Below are 17,425 nucleotides of genomic sequence, written 5' to 3' on the forward strand. Positions count from 1 at the left end.
GTAGTTTCGGACATGTTTCTGTCTGAAATGAAGATGTTGCTTATATGTTAAGGATAGTTGACATAACAGTACGAATGAGTGTCACTGGTGAAGCGTCTGAGATTTATTGGAGTCACACTGTATGTTAGTGAATAAACTGAGACAAGTGTAAATTGATCCCATCAATTATATTATAATAGCTTTTCAATTGTGATTTAATGCTATTTGTGGGGTCACGCGGTTCTGTTACAAACTAGTGAGAGGTCTAGATATTGTGTGGTACATCATTGTGACTCATCTGCAAGGTCATTAAACTACAGCAAAGTTAAATCAATTAAAATGATTTCAGTTTATTTTAATTTATTGAACTGGATCTAATTAGCATTAGTGTCATAAAAAAGCCCTGTTTTGACTTCTTCATAAACAAACAAACAAACAAACAAACAAACAAATCTAAGTTAAAGTTCTCTGAGTAGTTTGAAGGAAAACTAATTTGATGTCTGTCTCAGCACTTTCACAAAGGCTTGATTCAAAACTAGCTTTAATAGTTTAGTACAGACTATAGCAGAAAAAATGTATTTAATTAACTACCAGTGCTTTAAATGCATTACCTTTGTGCCACAATCGTTTCACTGTAAATCCTTTTTTTGTTGTGCTGCGTGTTCTTTCTGCAAGAGCTGCTGACTTGGTCATGCACAGTGAGGGAACAACCTAATCATCCACATGCAGAGAGTGTAGTACTTGTGCTTGTAAGATTACACATGCCTCTGTTAATGGCCCTGTAGCCCGCCATTTAGTTATCAGCAAAGTGCCTTAGGCTTTCCTTAAACGCTACATTACAAGATGTCATTTTGACCTTCAGAAAAAAATGTGTTAGATGTGTCATTATAAATAATTCATATTGATAAAGATATAAAATTGATCAAATCAATGCAAAAGCAAGGCACAATGTCTTGACCTGTCTAATGTGAGAGGCTAAATGCGTTCATAGCATTGCTCATTGCTTGTGTCTGAAAGGCATTGTAATTACGAGGCACACGAGATAGACAATCAGGTCACGGTACATAATCATGAAAATGACCTCAGGAGGAATGTTTGTCTGTCCCGCTGATTGTTTGTTGGCTTTTAAGAAGCTTAAAATCAGAGGACATAGCCCCTTGCTGTAAATTCAGTGATTAATTTAATATTTCAAGATGCACAGAAAGATTGTTTTATAGAAAACTAAGGGGTTTTGTTTTAAAATGAACATGTGTGTTAGTGTTTGTTTTGGATTTGGGCTGCAACACATTTTATTTGATATATAGACATCAAATAAGCTTTTATTTAAGGGAAATTAAGCTTTGGATCCACTTTTTATTGCATATCTTTAACTAGATTTATCATTTGAGACACTGCACACAAAGTTTGTACATTTCTTTTATACATCAATTGTTTACGCTTATATTTTTAAAGTGTAAATTTAGTAACATAAATAATTAATTTCTGTAATTAAATCTATAATTACACTGTTGTAAATATCCCATCAGCCAAAAAGTAAAGTTTGCAATACAACAACATAATAAGTACAGTACATTATATCAAACAATAACTCCACAGTAGTCAAAGACTCTAAAGTTAAATTAAAATATTTAATGTGGCAGGAAGGAAAATTATGCACGTCAAGAGATAAATGTGAGTAAAACGCATCAAGTAGTTTATGAAACTGCGTTACTCACCAGTTGGTCAGTGACTATAATTATATAGCAATGTCTTGTAACGGTGTGTGGTATAAACGCTGTATTGAAACTAAATTAATATGCCTATTTTCTTTTCTATAAATATCTAATGCGCTGCATCATTTACAGCGAGGCAAACATCTTCATAAGTTGTATTAGAATGGTTTACAAATCTGTTGTCAACAAAAGAGATAAAAGTATTATTATTAGGTACTTTATAACTTCATAATATGTTTATTTATATTTATTTATTTATTGTGGAGCAATTTTTGATTGAAATGTCAACCTTGCCATGAAAGAAATGAAGTTTTTGGCAAAATATCAAAACCGTTTCTGCACTTTTTTTTGTAAGCAAGTATTTTACATGCTTTAAAAATACTCAGAAATGTCTCTGTTGATGTTTTCAAACTATAATAATTGATTTACCAAAATCACACAAGTGCCAATTTCACATCTGTCACATCCATAACAGAGCTTTTTTCTCATGAATGCAAAAAATGTAAAAAAATAAAATCAATCATTTTTACTCTTTAGTGAGCCGACTCTTTTCCTTTTGATTAGCATTATTTCTTTTGGGTTGTGCAGTTTAATTCGCAGAATTTCTACCAATTCTGTTGCATACTGTAAACTTGTTTCGTCACATCCATAATACATGTTCATTTTCTTTATTTAAAATCAAAAAATGTTTACAGATTGGTATTTTTCTGCTCCCATAACTCTGTGGTTAGTTGTTTTAGAAATTATAAACAGATGTTTCAATATATTGTTAATATATACTTTCTCTGTGAATTTATTTTTTGAGATTTTACTGCAAAAATCACATCCATAACGCTGGAAATGCTCAGTGATTTGTTTAATATTTATAATTTTATTACTATGTATAATAATAATAATAATAATAATAAGTGCAATTAGACAATATCTCCAATTTGACCTACTTGTTTTTAATAAAACAATAAAGCACATGTAATTTCATGGTGGATAAAAATATTCATGGCCAGTAGATTTGTGGAAAGGTGTGGAAAAATTATAAATAATCAAAAAGCGACATAAGTTTTATATAAAACCATAAGTGAATAAGAAGTATGTGTGTGAAGGACAGGCATTTATTCAGCAATTCTGTCAGCATTAGTTCTATTTACCAGTTTGATCTCTCTGCTCTCTGACTGAGATATTAGCCCATGAACTGTAAGTAGGTATAGCACTGAAGAGCTGCAAACTATGTTAAAATATGTTTTAATTAAATTTGTTTAGCTGCCCTCCGCCGATGCATTATAAAGAATTAATATCCCAGTCAAGTGTATAATGCCATCACACTTTTTCCATCTAGCCTTCGGTGCGACTTCATTATAGTTTAATAAGCCCAAACTAAACATGGGTGCAAAGTCAGCACTGAAAACACCACACTGAAACTCAATAGCTTTCTGTTTACACACTCGACAATGAATTAGTCAGCGAAGGAATTCTTTTAATATTCTGAATGCTGTTCACCCGACATGGCCCTCTTCAAATCTGATAAAGCACAACATCACACTTGAAGCTGCATGGTGTCCTGCCGTGCTCTGTTAATAAAGCATCTTTTGTTCAAGATGTGTTATTTCGCTTACTCACTGCACTAGTTGTATTGCTTGTTTAACAAAAATATATACTTATTTCTTATATATATTTTTGACATTTTATGTTCTTTTAATCACATAGCTTTTCATGCGTAGTCACAGTTAATGGTGTTGAAGATAATCATTATCTAATAGGACTCCAGGATAAACTCAACACTCAATAAATGATTTTTACTTATTTAAAGTAAGCTGAATCAAAACAATTCTTGTTTTTGTTTTGGGACAACTTAAGTGTTTTATGTTCAATCCACATGTAAAAAGTTAACTTGATTGATTTGGGTTGGGAATTGTGTGGAACCCAGCGTTTTTTACAGTCAACACTGGGCTTTAATCATCAGTCTAACTGACTTTGTGTGTCGTACAGCTTATGATCTGAGCACACTTGAGCTGTAGAAGTGCAATTTCATGCAAATATCAACCTTGCCATGAAAAAAATTACGTTTTCACCAAAATAGAGAAAATGTTTCTAATTTTTTTTGTGTGCAAGTGTTTTACAGTACTTTAAAAATATAAAAAAATGTCTTTGTAGGTGTTTTTAAACTATTATATTTGATTTATAAAAGTCACACAAGTGGCCATTTTTCATAACGGAAAAGTATCACATCCATAACGAAGCTTTTCCCTCATTCATGCAAAAATGTCAAATAAAATAAAACAAAACCAACTATTTTTGTTCTGTAGTGAGCCGACTCTTATCCTTTTCTTTAGCATTGTTTCTTTTGGGTTGTGTAGTTTAATTCACAGAATTTTTTACAAAGTATGTTGTATACTGTAAACTCGCAAACTTTTTTTGGATACAATTCCATGCAAATATCAACTGTGCCATGAAAAAAAATTACGTTTTCACCAAAATAGAGAAACCCTTTCTACATTTTTTGTGTAAGCAAGCATTTTTCAGTACTTTAAAAATATTCGAAAATGTCTCTGTCAGTTTTTTTAAACTATTATATTTGATTTACCAAAGTCACACAAGTGGCCATTTTTCATAACGGAACAGTATCACATCCATAACGAAGCTTTTCCCTCATTAATGCAAAAATGTCAAATAAAATAAAATCAACAATTTTTGTTATGTAGTGAGCCGACTCTTATCCTTTTCTTTAGCATTGTTTCTTTTGGGTTGTGCAGTTTAATTCACATAATTTGTACAAAGTATATTGTATACTGTAAACTCGCAAACTTTTTCTGGATGCAATTCCATGCAAATATCAACTGTGCCATGAAACAAATGACATTTTCACCAAAATAGAGAAACCCTTTCTACATTTTTGTGTGCAAGTGTTTTACAGTACTTTAAAAATATTCAAAAATGTCTCTGTCAGTGTTTTCAAACTATTATATTTGATTTACCAAAAAGTCACACAAGTGGCCGTTTTTCGTAACGGAAAAGCATCACATCCATAACGAAGCTTTTCCCTCATTAATGCAAAAATGTCAAATAAAATAAAATTTACCATTTTTGTTCTGTAGTGAGCCAACTCTTATACTTTTGATTAGCATTATTTCTTTTGGGTTGTGCAGTTTAATTCACAGAATTTCTACAAAGTATGTTGTATACTGTAAACTCGCAAACTTTTTTGGTCACATCCATAAAGCATGTTAATTTTCCTCATTTGAAATATAAAAAATGTTTACAGATTGATATTTTTCTGCTCTGTTTAGTTGTTTTGGAAAACATAAACAGTTGCTTCAATATAATGTTACCGTATACTTTCTATGTGAATTTATGTTTTGAGTTTTTACTGCAAAAGTCACATCCATAACCCTGGAAAAGTTTTCTGAGGGCTGCTTTTTAATATTTCTTCCCGAGGCTTCCTATAGACCGTAGTTTACACTTCATCTGGTATAACACATCAGATTTATAGCATATGCTAAACGGCGCGCTTGCACCTCACTGTCAGTATGCATCGTCCCAGGGGCGTCTGTCCGTGCCTGTGCCGTTCTTGTGAAATAAAGTCAGCCGTGGTGAAGTCGAGCTCCAGAGGTGGTGATTGGTGTTGCGCGGGGTGGGGGTTAGAGCATCTCCCACTGTGCTGTTCATAGCACTCCAATCTCACAGCCTGCTCTCAGCTCCTTCCAGGAGAGAGTGAATAGAGAGAGTCTGGAGTGTGTGGGCGAGTCTGATCTGCAATTAACGCTGGTTGTCAGAAAGGGAAGGCTGGCGTTTACACCATGCTTCTGAATCACTGAGCGAAACACTTTTCCTCTCTTCCCTTCCCCCTCGAACAGGGCATTTTACCCGAGGAGGAGAAAGCACCAGGAAGCTCCAAGTCGAGAGTAGGCATTGAAAGCCAAGGAAGAAAGAACGTAAATAAGCGGGATATTTTGGGTCCAGGACTGAGGATTGCGCCGCTTCGTTTGTTAGGGTAAGCTCGGCTCTTCTTCTCTTCCTGTCAAACATCGCTGCATCTGTTTTAATTATACAAAGCCTCACTTTTTTGATGAAGTAAACATGATACAGTGCCATATGGTCAGTTGACGTCTAATGTTGAGTGCCTGCCGCCATACTCTACATGTACAATTTGATTTATATGGTGTGAAAACAAGTTGTTGCAAATAGGAGTTGCACTGGCCATGCAGATGCTGTATAGTGTTTAATTTGACGTTTAATTTGACGTTAGCTGAATTTAAAGTGAAACGCCCTGCTCTTAAGTGTCTTATTTGAGTCAGCTGCAGCTGGCAAAGGATGTATTGTTCAGTCTCGAAGTTAACCACGAATGTTATTTAACAAGTGGAGGCTGGACTTTTACAAGGCTACCAATATATAATCTTGTCCGTCTGTATGTTTTTTCTGAAGTGAGAGCTATTTGTTTATTATTATAAATACTTAGAGTCAGAATATGGTCGAAAAAGTGTAGGATATGTTCCTTAAACAGGTAATAATTAATTAAATATTATTAATTAAATTCAAGGTTGTTAAGTTCAATGCTTGATATTAGTTGGCTGTCATCCACTCAAACCAAAACAAGTCACAACAAAACCACTGAATGACATATTTAATGACACATCTGTGCAATACTTACTGGAAAGTTGTTTTTAGGGGACGTCATTGACTCTTCTTTTGACGCATCATACTCATTACTTGTTCGATCACTCTTGTCCCGGGCCTATTCTCTTTCTATTTTCCCAGAGTGTGAAGACACTTTAACAGTTCTCTTCTAAATATTTTTCAGATCAGCCTTATGGAATGTGCCATACTTCTGCACCATGTCCATTAAATCACGCTCGGTTTTCTTTTTGTGCCACGGCTCTCTTTCACGCTTGCTCAGAGCAGCGTGATTCATTGTTTATTGGAACCCTATCATTGAGCTGGAGATTCCAGCATTCTCCCGTGAGACCTGGAGGCAGGATGCAGAATCTTGAGCCCAGCAGATAATGTTTGAGCCATAGTTTGCTTGTGTGGGCAATGCAGACCTTTTTCCCTTCCTCCGGGAACATCTCGAAGGGTTTTTTTTTTATTCGATAAAAGGCGTATAAATGAGCTGCTTTTATCACCATAAAGGGCACAGTTATGAATATGCATCCACATGCATATATTCAGTTGATTTGAGTCCACGCTGACTTCCCTCTCTATTATCTGTGGTTTTTGGATCAGCTCTCAAACCCAGCGGAATGTACGACGTCCCAGCGGGGTCACCCCATAAGAGGCAGCTCCAAAACCAGAAACCTCTGGCTGCCTCCTGTCCCACCACTGCGCCACATTGCCACACTTTTGATTCTAAATAAGTTACCAGAGGATATGGGGAACATGTTAGGCAAACAGAAATAAACATCAGTTAAAACGTGTATCAAAATATTAACTCGCATGCACACACAACTGCATCTGTTGCAAGCCGTAAATAGGTTTCCGTTTCACTTGCCAAATAAAACCTTCTATCAGGTTCTTAGGCTCCTCAGTTTTAGCTTTATTAGGCAGCTTCTTAATATGTAGTGATGATGATTTCCAAACCATTGGCCTGTGGATTAGCATCCAAGTTGGCACAAGCCTTTTCGTCACATGAAAAAAACGGCTCACTTTCTGACATGTGGATAAGATTTCAGAGTTAATATTGGATAAATCGTATTTAAAGTGAACAGCCAGTGTTGCAGAATGGTCGGGGCAAAAAAGCCTGCGCAAAATTATAATTAAATAAGAGCATGTGAGAGGGACTTACAACTGAGAATTATCTGGCTAGACACACGTCAGCTGAATTTATTCCTGTTTCTCTATTTGTCACTACCTAGAAAAGCCTTGGGGTCTGTCTGGGTCATCAAGAACTGAATTTAGGAGGATGAGAGTCAGTGTGTTACCCTACCAACGCGCTTGTAAACACAAACTTTGCGTCTTTGTAGTTTCAGCAAGAACTTTATTCAGTATGTCGATAATCTCCATTTAACTTCTGACATTCATTAAAGGGTATTAAACTTTAATGACCATCAGAAATTTAATGGAGACTCTGCAGTTCTCAGAGTGCCATAGCAACACTGGATCAGAATGATTTCTTAAAGCAGCATCAAGATATTTATCATATATTGCTGCACAATTCTGGAAATACTGAGAATTATAAATGAATTGAGATAATAATTCTCACATTAGTCAACAAAACAAAATAAGATGAATTTCGTATACTTTTTTCCTATATAAAATAGAGTATTAATTAAAATGACTTATAAAAACATCACAGTTTTAATTTCAGACTAAATCCACAGTTTTAAATTTAGAGTGAATCAGCGGTTTTGATCAAATCACTTAAGTTAGTTAATAGCAATTATATTTTTAATACATACTTTTCTTCATGTACATTTGAAGTCAGAATTATTAGCCCCCCTGTTTATTTTTTTCCCCAATTTCTGTTTAACGTAGAGAAGATTTTTCAACACATTTCTAAACATAATAGTTTTAATAACTCATTTCCAATAACTGATTTATTTTATCGTTGCCATGATGACAGTAAATAATATTTGACTAGATATTTTTCAAGACACTTCTACACAGCTTAAAGTGACATTTAAAGGCTTAACTAGGTTAATTGGGTTAACTAGGCAGGTTAGGGTAATTAGGCAATTTATTGTATAACGATGGTTTTTTCTAAAGAATATCGAAAAAAAAAATAAAGCTTATAGGGACAAATAATTTTGACCTTAAAATGAATTATAAAAAAATTAAACTGCTTTTATTCTAGCCAAAGTAAAATAAATAAGACTTTCTCCAGAAGAAAAAAATATTATCAGACACACTGTGAAAATATCCTTGCTCTGTTAAACAATTTGTGAAATATTTAAAAAAGAAAAAAAAATTATTCAAAGGGGGCTAATAATTCTGGCTTCAACTAATGGCATAACAGTGCACTTGATACAACTTTGAAATGTGAACTTATACAAAACATGATTCAACGTTTTTTGATAGCTACCATATAAACAGTGGTTATATCCCAACTTTGACCTTTTATTCCAGTTTTTCCGTAGTAGAACTAATATTACTGCATGGTTAAAAAGATTAAAGACTGAAGCTGTTTCATAACTATAAATGATAACAGCTCTCTCTGGATCAGCGGCAGCACAAATGCAGATTTGAATGTTCCTCTGGGATTGTACTCGTCGAAGGTTTAATAAGCAGCCAAATCACTGCCATTTAGGGATATAATCAAATTTGAGCACTGGCACCGGTGCCTCTGAGTTTTGCAGATGGTGGCACCAGCACCTGATTTGGTAATGCTGCACATGTAAAATTATTATTATCGCACATTTAGTCTTTTTGCACTTTTGAGAATAGAAGAAGCGTGAGTTGGATCCAGATGTACAATTATTTTTATTTTAACAGCATCATCTTATACATTTGTAGATCACAGTAACCACAAATAGGGCTTTATAACTGTGCTACCATTTAAAAACATTATGGTTTCTGTGACTTTTGTTATGAAAAACAAATACAAATGCAAGTAATAGAAATAAATAAAATGTATATTTTTAATATATAAAGTAATAAACATATTACATTAATCTTTTAATGATGTTAGTACATTAATAATGAACAAAATTCAATAAAATAAAATAAAATTCATAAAACTCAAAATAAAAATCTCACATTTCTGCCAGTGTTTAATAGTTCAGCCAAAAATTCAATCTCTGTCATCATTTACTTGCCCTTCACTTGTTCAAAACCTATAAGAGTATCTTTCTTTTGTTCAGATATACCTGGTTGATGGTATCCATTGATTTTATTTTATTTTTTTTGCTACTAAGAAAGTCAATGGGCAACATCAACCGGCGTTTTAAAATATCTTCTTTTCATTTTTGAGTCCCTTTTTAGTGTTTCTTCAGTTAAACCATTATAACATTTACTGATTAGTAGGACGATAAACCTTCTAACCTGATCAGTGTTTTACAATGGTTTAGCAGTTTTTCATTACAGTGTTGTAGCAACTGACGATGATGTTTCATTTGGAGATCTCTGTACCAAATTGAAATGTTTCTCAATGAGTTTCACAGCGCTGTAAGGTTGTCAGGCTGTATCATTTGCTGTAAATGGTCTATACCATGTGCAGTAAAAAAGAAATTGATCCTGCTTTTGGTGTGTCTGATCATGTTTTTCACACCCAATACCAATTGGTAGTAGCACCGGCGTGACCTCTAACAAAGTTTTGTTACACTGGCACACATAAACGTCACAAAATGCAACCATTTAGTGGCAGTCAGAAGCCCTGTATCTGCTCTGAATGATCTTCCTCTGCACGACAGGAAAGCTCAGCCTGCTTTGACTAAAGAAACAGCTTATGCTGACCTTTCGACTGGCCTGCCCTTGGCTGTGACCTCTGGTTGTAAGCCACCGCATACGGTCCACTCAGCACATGTGCTGCTGAGCAGTGCAGAGCGGCTTAAGGATCGACCGCCTCTTTCCCATCTCCTTCGCCCTTCCCGGGTAGGCGGTCATGTGTGAGGACCTGGCTTCAGGTGTCTCTATGGCTGCAGGCCGTGGCTGGGTCCCGGGCATCACGGGTGTGAGCCTGGAGCCAGAGCAGCAGCCCAAAGCTGCTAATCCTCTTTCCTTACTGATCCTCTTCCTCTCTGCCTCCTCACCCTGCCACCACGCCGTCCTCTCAGGGTTAAGAGGGCAGCTTAGGCAGGAGTCCCATGTTACTCAACACCACACCAAAACAAAACAAAAACCTTCAAGTGCTGAACACTAATCCGTGTAGTCCATGGAGGGTAACTTACCGTAGATGATCGCATTTTGTGGGTCAGCGATTAGCCTTGACACGAGCTTCATTATGAACTCTTATGAGTGCCGGTTTATCTTGAAGTGCCACTGTGATCAGGATTATGTCTTTTATCTGTTGTTGTACTTGTCATCAGAGTGCCTCTTTATCCTCCTGGGACCTAGCAAATCATTTTTGTCCTCTGTAGGGGATGTTGTTTTTTTTTTATTTATTTTTTTATGAATTTCGCAGAGATCCTTCACGACACGTGTCTAGTGTGTAGTAAAGATATTGCCCTGGGCTTTTCAGGGAAAAACTAAATAAAAGCTTTAGATGGCATCTTTTTTCCCTCGGTCTAACATTAATGAAAACAATTAATAAAAATAGAAACAATAGGATAGTATTATTATTGTTGCATTTCTTCTTCTTCTTTTTCGTCTTCTTCTTAATATTCTTAATATTATTATTATTGTCATTGTGCTGTTTATTGGTTTAGGTATATTTTTGTAGGAATGTGTTTTTAATTCTTGTACACTACTGTTTAAAACTTTTGGGTCAGTAATATGTTATTTTGATAATATTACATTTTAAATAAAATTAACAAAACAGATATTTAAATTTGTAGTAATATTTCACAATATTACTGTATTTTTTAATCAAATAAAGTCTGTTTAGGTTTGAATATTAGGTATAATAATATTTTTTCTTTCATATATTCTATTATATATGTTTAAATTTGATATATTATCACATATTTAAAAAGTACATGTCAGAATATGTATATTATTTATTTAAAATTTTGCCTTTTTATTTTCAAAAGTTCAGAAGTTACATACATTAAAACTGACATTTTGCTTCCATTTAATATGATTTTTATGTATATAAAACTTTAGCTTATTTTAAAGTGGACACCAAAATTTCACATTTTAGTATTGACCCATATGTTCTTTTGTGTTTCTGTATATATGTGTATATCAGGGGTGCCCAAACTTTTTCAAATGAAGGGCCAAAGTCTAAGCTTGATTGAGAGCCGTGTGCCGAAAGCTAGTATAGCAAAGTGTACTACGTTAAAGTTGCCATGGTTATAGTGAAAGAATTACTTTAACCGTATTTACTATGCATTCAAATTTTTGGAAAATGTATATTATTTTAACAAACTTATTACAATAAAATCATAAACTTTATAGGTTAATGCCGAATACACTAGTCATGCTGAACCTGCCTTTGGCTTCATTTGCACGCTGAGATCTTTTGCTTTGTCCCCTATTCGTTAAGTGACACTATGTACATTTAAAAAATAAAATAAAATTATAAACAACATTTAATTAAAATAGTTAATTTCAGTTTGCTTTTTTTGTAGACAAACAAACAAACAAACAAACAAACAACATCACTGGTCTACTTAGATACTTTTTTCCATCTTCATTTGTTTAGTGTTTGTTCAAATATTTATTTCAACTACTTCTTTTGGTCTTTTCTTGGCCAGAAGTTTGAATTTAAAATCCATACGTGGTTCTGAATAGATTGTTTTCTGTTTCATAATTATAATCTTTTATTGTAAAAACCATGCACACTTTCACATGATTAAGATCAAGCTGCTTTCATTAAGGTAACATTTCCTCTTGCAGCTATGAATTACCTTCAGCTATCACATGGGAAAGAGAACTTTTAAAAGCTTGTGAAAGTCTCTCACAGCCCACCGTGTGTCACATGATGCCACAGAAGCATCATGTAAGCAAGTGTGGTTTCTGAGGTGGGCTTGTGTGAATGTGGGGAGGAATAGACAGAGACGGCTGTCGGTTCAGAGGAGAGGCGCAAACTACACCTGTGTTTCACCAGTCCCCCTATTGTCTTTCGTTACTTCTATTCTGTGGGCTTCAAACTGCAGCAGCATATAAACATTCACTGCTGTCGTGGACATACACCTTAAGAGAGGATGTCTCAATACAACCATAATGTAGCGCTTGTATTGTTTTGAGTAGACATCCCTTCTGGCTTGTTGTTTTTCTCTTATATCATAGTAGGTGGGTTTCAAATACGCCGTTGTTTTCTTGGCACATTATTGCTTTCTATCATTGCCGTGTTTGTAGTTTTAAGGAATTGTTATCGCATAATGACACATCATCTGTCATTCTTGACAGTGCAGTATACCGTAAGTGTCTGCAGTGCTTTCAGCTCAAAGACAAGCGCTTCTTTTGAGAATAAACAATAATGCAGTACTATTTGTTTTTTCTGGTATAGTCCTACTATTTCTATTAAAATCTTTGAGGCAAAAAGGCTATCTCTGTACTTTACTAAAGTATAGTAATGTTAATATTAGCATAGAATTGTGTATTTGTACTGCAGTCATAGGGCTGGGCAATATTGCAAAAAAAAATTAGCACGATATCGTGTTTCATATTATTCGATATCGATAATTATTGAATATTTTTTAACAGTACATTAAGGTATATTAGCATTTTTTTTTTATTTAACCACTTTATTTAATTTGCCAACTTTACAAGGCGACTAGTTTTAATAGTCAAAAACACAAATATTTTAACAAAATAAAGGATCTCTTTATAATAAAATAAACATAAGTGTTAAGGAGACTCCTAAACCTGATAGATAAAATGTTACAAAGTGTGTGCAATGTTAAAGTGCAAATACTTTATGGTGTGAATTATAATGATACAGTAAACCTCAAACTCTAAAAACAAAACAAATTATGATAATCAAATTTGAGCTTTCAAGTAAAGGAATCATTTATCAAATACATACTGCAACATTACAAATTGCGAAGTTGAATAACTATATTACCCCCTATGCTAAATACTCTTTCAGGTGGGGAGCTAGTGGTTGGGATGCACAAGAAAAGAAACCAAAAAGCCACTCTGGGGACATCCTTACATCCTTTTTTATTTACAAACTCCTTACTGCTGCAATACGGCACTCAGTATTGAAAGTCTGAACTGAAGTGAAGTAAATTAGATTTTAAAAATATTTATTACAAGAAAGGAATATTTTTTTCTAAATGTTTATTAAATGCAAATAACATCTCAAAAATTATTTTTAAATACGCACTGTAATTTTAAAATTTAATTAAATAACATTTTTAAGCTGAATCAAATGAACCTTATGAGTCCTTTGAACTTATTATGTTAAACTGACTTAAAACAGCTTCATACATTCATTCATTTTCTTTTCGGCTTAGTCCCTTTATTAATCTGGGGTCGCCACAGCGGAAGGAGTCGCCAACTTATCCAGCATATGTTTTAAGCAGTGGATGCCCTTTTAGCTGCAACCCATCACTGGGAAACATCCATACACATTCATTCACACACGTACACTACGGTCAATTTTAGCATACCCAATTCACCTGTACCACATGTCTATGGACTGTTGGGGAAACCGCAGCACCGGGAGGAAACTAACGCAAACACGGAGAGAACATGCAAACTCCACACATTAAAACAGCTTGTGTAACATAAAATTAAGATAGAACATGATTAATTTAGTTTAATAAGTTACAATGAACTAAAACATTTGCTGTCAGTCAGGACTAATTGATCATATAATTTTTTTACAGTGCAGGAATAACAATGCATATGAATAAAACTTTTTAACACATTTTTTTATGTCAGAGTCTATTTCATTTTAATCTAAACGTACAAAATCAAATGCAGCTGACAGCTCAATAAAAAGTAATGAAATAAAAATTAAGAAAAAAATCATCACAATATTACTTAATGCTAGAGCAAAAGCATTGTGAATAATTTGAGAACATTCAATAAATCGCCCAGCCCTATGTCACAGTGAGCCGAAAGCATGTTTGGCATGTAAATCATAACAGCAAAACCATCTACTTGTCCTGGGTGTGGCTTTTTTTTTTTTTTAACAAGACTTTCCCTACTGCCAGAAGCACAGTTTCCTATAAAACACACTTACAACCTGACAGGGTGAACGCATTCAGTCAGAAAGGAAATAAAACTGATTAATTACTGATGAAAAACACCAAAAGAATGCTGTTTGGTTTTGTCAAACTGTATCAGTTAATCGTGAATGAGCATTGTGGCGGTTCAAGTCAAGTCACAACTTGTGGCATAGTGGAAAATAATGCTGCTGTATAATACAGGATGATAAGAGGCCTTCTTTTGTGTTTTTGTATCCAGTTGTTGGAGAGTTGTAGTTAGTTTGTGGCCACAAACAGATGTAAAATAAATATGACACATAACAGTTAGAGGGCAGTTGTTATTGATGGACAATTAATGGGTTTTATTTTTACTATAAAGTTCTCATGAAATGCTTTGAAATATGCATTTTCTATTTGATGTTCGATGTAATCTCAACTGAAACAGAGTGGGATTTAGTGTACAACTTTATATGTTTATCAGTTTTACATCTTCTAAACGCCAATTTTGTCACTGTTTTGGAGCAGACTAGCTAATTGATAACTTAAAAACTAACAATACTGATACTAACATTTAAAAAATATATATTTTAATTTCATGGGACCTTTAAGTTAAAATGTTAGGACCGGCTTAATCTAATAAAGAGTTACCGTTAAACGAAAGGGATACTGTACATACGAAAGAGAAGCCAGAGTTTTGCCTGAATTTTGTCATTGTTTTGGAGCAGACTAGCTAATTGATAACTTAAAAACTAAAAATACTGATACTAACATTTAAAAAAATATATATATTTAAATTTTATGGGACCTTTTAAATTGAAATGTTAGTGCTGACTTATTCTAATAAAGAGCTACCGTTAAAGGAAAGGGATACATACAGTAGAGAAGCCCGAGCTGGTGAAGAGCCCATTAAATCATTGTAATGACAGGCAGATCTGTTCAGAATATGAAATGCGAAATTGCCGTCTTTTGAATGGCGCGATTCCTCTCTAACCCTAAACACATGTCCGATCTGGCTGTGAACCCTGCCGATAAACTTTTGGCACACTGTCACATCTAACTGTGTGAGGGAGTTTTAAATTACCCTAATCCCCTGAATTTGCGAAGACGTAATTCTAGTAATATACGACTTCAGTGATTTGTCAAGGCCACCTGGAAAATTTTCCATCGTTCCACTGTCTGTAGCACACTGATAGCAGGATGTCCATGTAAAAAGCTCCATCCTGGATGTAAATGGAGCTCTTTGTCTTAACTGTGCTGAGAGGGAAATTGCCCGTGCTTTTAGATCCATATTCAACACGACACTATTTCAATGGGGTCTTTTATTTTACTGGTGTTCAGCTGAAGAATCTGACTATAGCCGGGCTCTCTTCCATCTCGATTTTTATTCTGTTGCCGGATGGAAACAATCTGAAGCTTCAGAGAAGCATCTGTTTTCTCTCCACAAGGACTATTCAGTAAAAAGGGATAGTTCACCCAAATAATTTAATTTGCTTTTAATTTACTCGCCCTAAGACCTTTCAGAGATTTAAGTAACTTTTTTTTTGTTCTTTAATGAAGCATTAAAGATAAATGTAAATATATATATATATATATATATATATATATATATATATATATATATATATATATATATATATATATATATATATATATATATATATATTAAACTTAAACTGTAGTTCTTTGTAATTAATCGGATGCAAAACCGTATTTTAAGTCAAAAATCATGTAAAAAGTTGCAAAAACCTCTTAATGACATCTGAAATTTTCTTCTACAATGAATATTTTTCTTAGCCTCTTATGTTTATGTTCAGTTACTTCATGTTAAAAGTGATGAAAGTCAGTTAAGTAAAATTACTGAGTCAAGAGAAGCCTGAGAAAAACGCTAATTTTAGAGAACAAATTAGATGGCACTTAAAGGTTTTTGCATCTGAACTCTTCATATATGGGGTAATATAATTAGTAGTCTTATGAAGCCAAACAATTGGTCTATGATAACTGAACATTATTTATGGCATTAATCCACATCCGGAGCATATGCTAGTGGATAGCCAAGTTTGCATCAAGATTTGTCTGGAAGCTTAAACTCCAGACTGTTGTGAACCTGCTCAAAACCATCTGGATTAAAGCTAATAAATATAATGTTTCTTGCACATGTCAATCGTGTTGTTTCATAGATGCTCAATGTCTTCAGGAGACAAGGGTATTGATTTTAGCATTCTCTTTGTATGTTTTAATTGACCATCAAAGAGCTGAAAGCTGCTGACTTCCACAAATCCAGTTAAATGTCCAACACAGGCTCATTCTGAAAACGTAGTCCCATATACGTTTCTGGAGTAGGGAGGTGATGATTTTAGATTTTGGTTGTACGATTAAAGTCTGAGGAATAAACACGGTTTCACGGTTATCACCATTATTATGCATTAATTAATTTCAAAACACTACCAGTTTACAAAATCACATGAAAACTCCTTATATTTTACGTGTTATTTATTACTGCTCAGTAACCAGATAATAAAGCACAAAATAATTTTAAAGACAAACAATAGTCTATTTTTTTGGACTTAAAAGTAAGTGAAAAAAGTTTTTGGTATTTAAACATAAGTATTAATTTTACACTGTAAATGACGGAACATTGAATAAATAAAAATATTAATATATAAAAAAGTTGCATTGTCTTAAGTAAATCTAAGCAACAAGTATTTCTAATTTAAAGAGAACAAATGTAGTCAAAGGCTGCTGAACCTCTGTCTGAAAGGAACTTTTGATCAACTATATTAGTAAATTCTTTGGTATTTTCCTTCTGTGTTTTTTTTTCTCTTTGGAGTGGAAATGTGTATATTCTATAAAAAGTATGAAGCTGATTCTTGTCATGTGACTCGCAGTGTGCTTGCCACGTGCATGCCACATGCATGTCACTCCCAATATGCGCGCAAGAAAAGAAATAACAAACCTGTGCGCACAAAAGATGCGACATGTGAACGGCCCTTAGTTAATAGCCTCAGTTAATCCAATGTGTGGGTGTGTATTAGCCTCTGTGTACAAGCT

The 17,425-nt window shown here is 34.1% G+C and overlaps 1 protein-coding gene across 14 annotated transcripts in view; it reads left to right on the forward strand.

The window, feature by feature from the left end:
* Positions 1-17,425, forward strand: part of mef2aa (myocyte enhancer factor 2aa) — a 183,852-nt gene that overhangs the window by 13,388 nt on the left and 153,039 nt on the right. For 13 of the 14 annotated variants that reach the window (XM_056478963.1, XM_056478961.1, XM_056478965.1 and 10 more), the window contains one exon: positions 5,540-5,676. The exons of the other annotated variant lie outside the window; for it this stretch is intronic. The gene's annotated coding sequence lies outside the window, so the exon portion shown is untranslated. The remainder of the gene's footprint in view (positions 1-5,539; positions 5,677-17,425) is intronic. 14 annotated transcript variants of the gene reach the window in all.

This window comes from Danio aesculapii, chromosome 18, assembly GCF_903798145.1.
Source record: "Danio aesculapii chromosome 18, fDanAes4.1, whole genome shotgun sequence".
Taxonomy (NCBI): Eukaryota; Metazoa; Chordata; class Actinopteri; order Cypriniformes; family Danionidae; genus Danio; species Danio aesculapii.